Below are 6830 nucleotides of genomic sequence, written 5' to 3'. Positions count from 1 at the left end.
TTTGATCATGCGCTTTTACTGTACTGACGTTTCTTTAATTTGCTCACACAAACGCGTTTGTGCTGTGACTTGCTACATCTAAAACCTTTACTTTATTCTTTACATTTCTCTACGTTTTGCTTGTAGTCTGTACTCCTAGGTACCCATTTTAAACCCGTTTCTTTCATTTTAGAAATAACAGTGAATTCTTTAAACAAATCGTTACATCTTATTGTGTATTCATCATTTTCTTTCATGTGTTAAATGAATACTACATTATTTACCTATTTTGTTCTAAGACGTGATCCATGAGTAATGTTTGCTCTAACAATAAATTATACTTATCAGTGTATTTCTGTATATTGCCTGCTCGTGTATTGCTCGAAGTGCTCGTTTATTTTAATTTGTTTGCCTTTGTTTTGCACTTGTTTTTCTGTATGGCATGAGCTATATTCAAGCTAAATAGATTAGGCATCCATCATCCTCATCATCATTATCAGCCGATGGACATCCATTGCTGGACTTAGTAATCTTGTATGAACTTACAAACATGGTCTACCTACAATATGTGACTAATTGTGGCTTGATGTCTTTGGTCCACCTAGTAGGGGTCTACTTATCGCCATGAAGGTTTTATATTAGTATATTGATATGAAGACGACGATGTTGATTGGTATAGGTATTTATTCACTTTACTTATTATAACAATTGTATATGGATATAAAATAAAAGTACTATCAAATAGATGATGTGATGTGGCATGGAGAAACGGTAAAGATGTAATGAAAGGGCGAAACAATATATCCACGCATGCGCGGTCGAGGGAATTCTAAATATGAAATGAATCTGGAATGTGAATGTAGATGGCCTAACCTAAAGTGGGCGAACGAAAGAGTTCGTTCGCCACACCCTAACAGTGCAATTTCCAGTGTGTAGTCATCATTTCACCTTGGTACCCCAATGCCCAACAGCTCTTCTAACTATGTTCTCTGCCTTGTCACTTCAGCTTAGTGACTCGTTGGTAAATATTTCAGTTCTATCAATGAAATATTTCATTGATAGAACTGAAATATGAAATAGTTCATCTCCTCATTTCTGATTCGATCACACCGAAATATTCTGAGTATTGGTATTACTCGCTCACTTGTTCGTTGAAGTCTTCTTATGAGACCCATATGACCAATGATCTACTACAGACCCGAGACTTGGTCGTGAACTATCAATTGAGTATCTTGGGGCGTATCTATTGCAATTGCAAACATAAACAAACTCTTTCTTTAAAATAAATTGATTTTTCTTTCTTCTCCGTTTACTCAAATAAATATAATAATTAAAAGTATACCCTTTTACAATAACAATAAGGTTCATTACACAATGGTGGACTAAGAGATATAAAACTACCCATTAGTTCGTCAGTAAAGTTTCGGGCTATCTGATAGGCAATTACATGATCTGTTATGGCACGGATTGGTTACATTTGATTGATTAGTTCCGTCGGTAGGTATGGTGCGGGTTATGCAAACAATAGTTAATACTTAATACCTATCAATCGACCAATCATCGAAAGTAAACGGGTTTGAAAGTGAACACTCACTTCACGGATTTGGTTACCATAGCATTAACTGGTAATAATATTATTCAAATTAATTAGGTAAGTACTTCCTCCAATCTCTTTTTATCTCACGATTGTCACTATGTCAGGTTTTTCTGATTATGTCATAGGCTCCTTAATGGGTCCTCAGCGGCGTCACCAGGGGTTTTGGGTGAGCGCACAAACTAAGCCTGGTGGTCTGAAGACATAAGCGAAACGACTCTCTTAGGATGTCTCCTCAGAGACTCGGATCTCGGCTTAGTTCGGCTTAGAGGGCCGTAGAAAGTTTAAAGCCCACGTCCAGATGACGTCAGATAAATTCTGAAGAAGAAGGTGAAGAAATATATTTGTTTTTTCTGAGGTTGTCGGTAGATCTTACGATAGGACGTTTATATGGTGTCCATTTCTCAGATTTGTGACTGTTGTTAGTTACCTATTATAGATTTAGATAGATTGAGTGAAAATAAATGTATTCTATGATGATTCTATGCGGTTAATAAATGATGCATTGTTTACGTGACTTATATGGCAGTGGTTTTCCAATGGAAGTTACATTATTATCAGAGAGTAACACAAGCTATATCCCCCGGTAGTGTGTAGTCGCAAGATTCGTAATCCATTTTATGTGCCCCGAAATCGGAGCCCTTGACGCATACCTATCTAAGCTACGATAAGTACGCTTATGTGCGTGTCGGCGAAGGTAGGTAATTAATTAGCTTCGCTCTTACGCTCACATAGTCACAGAAGTGGCTTACGTTTGGAGTGAAAAATACTTAGTCAAGTGTTGCGGTCCTATAGGTTATTAGTCTAGTTTATCTTTACTTCAATGGAAATGGGAACTACGCGAGCAAAACCGCGGGGCGTCTGTTAGTTAGTCCTATTGACATGATACAGCCTTGTGTTGGCGGCAATCATCATCAAATATTGACGCGAGAGAAACTGGACAAGTCTCAGCGTCTGGGACGTGCAGGCGATGTACTGCAAGGTTTAGCAGTGGCGTATTCAGGGACTGACCATTTTGGGCCCAACACCTAACAGAAAAAAATGTCAAAAATCCTTCATTTTGTAATATATCAAAATCACCATATATTTATAGTTATAATTGTTAATATTTTTGAAATGAGTGTTTTTTGTTGAAATCGCACATTTTATAATTTAGTTAGTTGCCCATATTATCTTAATCAGATTGACATTAAATCAGTCTTTTAGTAATTGATATTAGGTATTATTTATGGGATTATGGGTTCATTCATCAAATCTGATCCCAACAATATATGAAAAATCGTATCGTTTTCTTTATTTCTGTAAAATAAAACTTTTTAGATCAAAGGAGATGGTCCAAAATTGTATGGAGCCCAGATCAAGTCATTGTACCCTAGCGGAAATAAAAGAAAATATTTTTTTTTACTATTGATTATACAAATTTACTTTAATTCTTTCGAAATAATATTAATTATCTCCCGAGAAATGCAACACTATTATGGGTAGGTAATAATGGTGGATTGGTGACGTTTTCAATGCAGTAATCAATTTGACGTTTGCTGTCAATTGTCATGTCATAGTTGCTTTAAGGCCGCCATCTTGGTATAACTCAAAAACTTTGGTTTTAATTTGATTTATTTCTTGTTATGTAGTTACATTTATTCATTTTAATAAATTTGAATAAGATCCTTGTATTTTTTATTTTAATGGTACAGGGTACAAGAGTGAAACTGAAATGGCCCATCTCTTTTGCCGCTCCCCTATAATCTGCCACCGGACCCTACCCTCCAGCCTAATCACTTCAGCTACAACTCCAGCCTAAACTGCTGGTAATCACTAGGGATGATCGATATTTCAAAAGTTGTACAACATGTCATAATCGAAAGCTCAACATAGATATTCTATATTCATCACAAACCGAACATCGATTTGGGATAACGTCGATAATTTTAGCACTGAAGTTAACAACACAATAAAATAGAATGAAATCGTTCGTAACTTATTAAATACAGGTTTATTTAATAATGAATACACCTGTGTTTGTAAATGCATTTATAAAATACGTAATTTGTTTCGTACATCGCATTGGTCGTGCGTGAGGCCGTGAGTAACATCCATGATTGATTCTCCATTCCGTTAACATCGATGTTATGATATTTTTCTTATAGCAATATCGATGTTTTCCCTTTCAACACGTTCAATGATCATCGAGCATCCCTAGTACTCACTCGCAAATCCGCCACTGACTGTTTGGTTGGTTATGTGCTTGTAGGTACTTGCGGAGTACATAGATTGCGTCACCGCAGGTAACTCTCTGTACACGATCCTCTCATTATCACCGACAAGTGACGCTGTTACATCTTTTACCCTATTATCATCTTGCTATGGATTTGAATCTGCAGATTATTATTATTATCAGCTGAATAGGAAGCTAAGTGATAACGAAAAAGAATGCGTTTGAAAACCTTAATAGCTTTTAGTAGTACGGGCATAAAATATAGCCTATAGCACTCGGAGGCACTGTAGCTTCCCAACGGCCTCCGACGGCCTCCGACGGCCTCCGTGGCGCAGTGGTATGCGCGGTGGATCTACAAAACGGAGGTCCTGGGTTCGATCCCCGGCTGGGCAGATTGAGGTTTTCTTAATTTGTCCAGGTCTGGCTGGTGGGAGGCTTCGGCCGTGGCTGGTTACCACTCTACCGGCAAGACGTACCGCCAAGCGATTTAGCGTTTTACGATGCCGTGTAGAAACCGAAAGGGGTGTGGATTTTCATCCTCCTCCTAACAAGTTAGTCCGCTTCCATCTTAGACTGCATCATCACTTACCATCAGGTGAGATTGTAGTCAAGGAAAAAAAAACAGTGAAAGAACTTTTCACTAAATAAAACACGAAAGGAACGGGAACCACGCGGGAGAAACCGCGTGACGTCTGCTAGTACAGTATAATTCAGAAATTAATTTTCACAGAATCTACATTACGCAGCCGATAGCCCGATGTTATATAATGCAGTGACTACATCGATGTTTTTTATTTTACGCATTTTACGCACAACCGCACCGACGATTATCAACATTTACATAATCATTATTCATTTGCATCAGCAGGTGATACTGGTTTAATGTTATCACTTCATTTTGTAGGATGTCATTCACTAAACATCTCGTCTTTTTATCGTGGTATATACCCGTTTAAATAACATTCATAATGTCATTCACAGTCTAGACTCTAGAGTTTCTTGTGATCATTGATATTGTATTCATCATTATCGTTAACATATGATGCTCAATGTTGAGCACGAATCTCCTCTTAGAATAAGACTACTCTACGCTGGACAATGCAGATTGGCAGACTTCACACACGTAGAGAATTAAGAATATTCTCTGATACGCAGGTTTCTTCAAGATGTTTTTCCTTCACTGTTTGAGACACGTGATATTTAACTTATAACTAAAATGTTTAAGGTGCATGCCCCGGACCGGATTCGAACCTACGCCCGAATCGAAGGATCATCTATCACGACTCCTATGACGACTGCTAATGATTTATGTATCAATAAGTACTACCTATTAGTACTAGCGAACGCGACGGTCTGTCGAATTATTTATTTTTTTATATTTTAAAGATTCCTACCTACCTCAACAATTAATAACCAAGATTAAAACACAAGAAACCCGAATAAGTACACTTAGTGATAATTATAAGTTACTTATTTTTAAAATGCCTGACACTCAAATAGCTTATAGACAACAATATCTACCTACTTGTGAGCTGTGATTCGACAGACAGACAGATAACCACGGCAACCTCTTTTTCGGCAACGCGTCGGAAGTTAGATGTTAAATACCTTAAACTCTATCTATACCGAAAATTTTCTTAGAAGTCTTATCACCAAAACAAACCCGTCTTGTCACTAAAATCACATATTTCACTTATGTTATACGTAATTTCTAAAGAACAAAGTGTCTAAATCCTTTATTATACGCGTACAGTACGAATTACACCAAAAACTACACCGAATTTACGATTTATTCACATTTATTTTCTGAAAAACAAAATCACAACGAGATTAATTTGCACAGCTTAACTACGATTACGGCAATTTGACATTTCGTAACGCTAGATTGTCTATGAAAAGCAAGGATGGGTAAATAACATCGAGCGTTAACTTATCGATAAATGATAATGAATGATTCTTTAATAATTGATATGTTGTTAGTTTAAAGATGGGAAAATGAATACATTATTACACTTGGTTAAAAGTAGTTAGAATCAAATGAAGCGAAAAATTAGATTTTTTGTCCTTTCGATACTTCCGGATTCGACTGTGTACCATTTTTACTCCTAAGAAGCCTGTATGCCTCCTTATGGTTACGACCTCATAACATAGATGAAAAACTTAAGCCACGGAATAACTATAGAGCAGAGGAAGTTCGTGTCTTATGGGTATAGCAGCGAGAAAAGATGGAAGCTAGATCCCATATTAAGGTTTAAAGGTACGAACACAAAACAACATAAAAGTCAACGTGATATACTCTCTAGTAACAAGATAAAAATGTGATTTATTGACTTTTATTTTAAAAGAACTCTATCTGCTGAATTTTCGCCGGCTCTTCTCGGCAGAATTAGCTATCCCAATCAGTGGTAGATTGACTGAGTAAAGTGCTTGTATAAACACCTCATCACTATCATATTTGGCCTACTGCTGAGCTCGAGTCTCCTCTCAGAATGAGAGGGGTTAGGCCAATAGTCCACCACGCTGGCCCAATGCGGATTGGCAGACTTTTCACAAACGCAGAGAATTGTGAAAAATCTCAGATATGCAGGTTTCCACACGATGTTTTCCTTCACTGTTTGAGACACGTGATATTTAATTTCTTAAATTTCACACAAGTGAAAAGTTAGAGGTGCATGCCCCGGACCGGATTCGAACCCACACCCTCTAAAATCGGAGGCAGAGGTATATCCACTGGGCTATTACGGCTTATTAACACCTACCTACTTGTAATAAACGATTTGAGATCGAGTACCTATATTATTTTAATAGTAAGTATTCACATTATATACACCCAATACCGACTTATTAAACCTTACATAATAACTACATAATAAACTAGAACCTTACCGATAAATGATAATTAAACACTTAACACAAACACAAACAGTAAATTAAGAGTTAATAGTTGTAAATGTCGACACGTGAACAAGTTATCTCACTCACTACATCAAAGTCAAGGTGTAACACTGCAGGTGAGGCTTTTACATTTAAAAATGAAAGTAA

At 36.9% G+C, this 6830-nt stretch overlaps 1 protein-coding gene across 4 annotated transcripts in view; it reads right to left on the bottom strand.

Moving 5' to 3' along the window:
• LOC112050963 (uncharacterized) overlaps window positions 1-6830 on the bottom strand; it is a 144232-nt gene extending 137402 nt beyond the window's left edge. For 2 of the 4 annotated variants that reach the window (XR_008252118.1, XM_052889496.1), the window contains exon 1: window positions 6675-6830. The gene's annotated coding sequence lies outside the window, so the exon portion shown is untranslated. The remainder of the gene's footprint in view (window positions 1-6674) is intronic. The other 2 variants (XM_052887470.1, XM_052887794.1) reach the window with 1 other exon arrangement.

Source organism: Bicyclus anynana, chromosome 1 (assembly GCF_947172395.1).
Source record: "Bicyclus anynana chromosome 1, ilBicAnyn1.1, whole genome shotgun sequence".
Taxonomy (NCBI): domain Eukaryota; kingdom Metazoa; phylum Arthropoda; class Insecta; order Lepidoptera; family Nymphalidae; genus Bicyclus; species Bicyclus anynana.
Note: the sequence above shows the minus strand (reverse complement) of the source record. Positions and strands in the feature narration are given on the sequence as shown.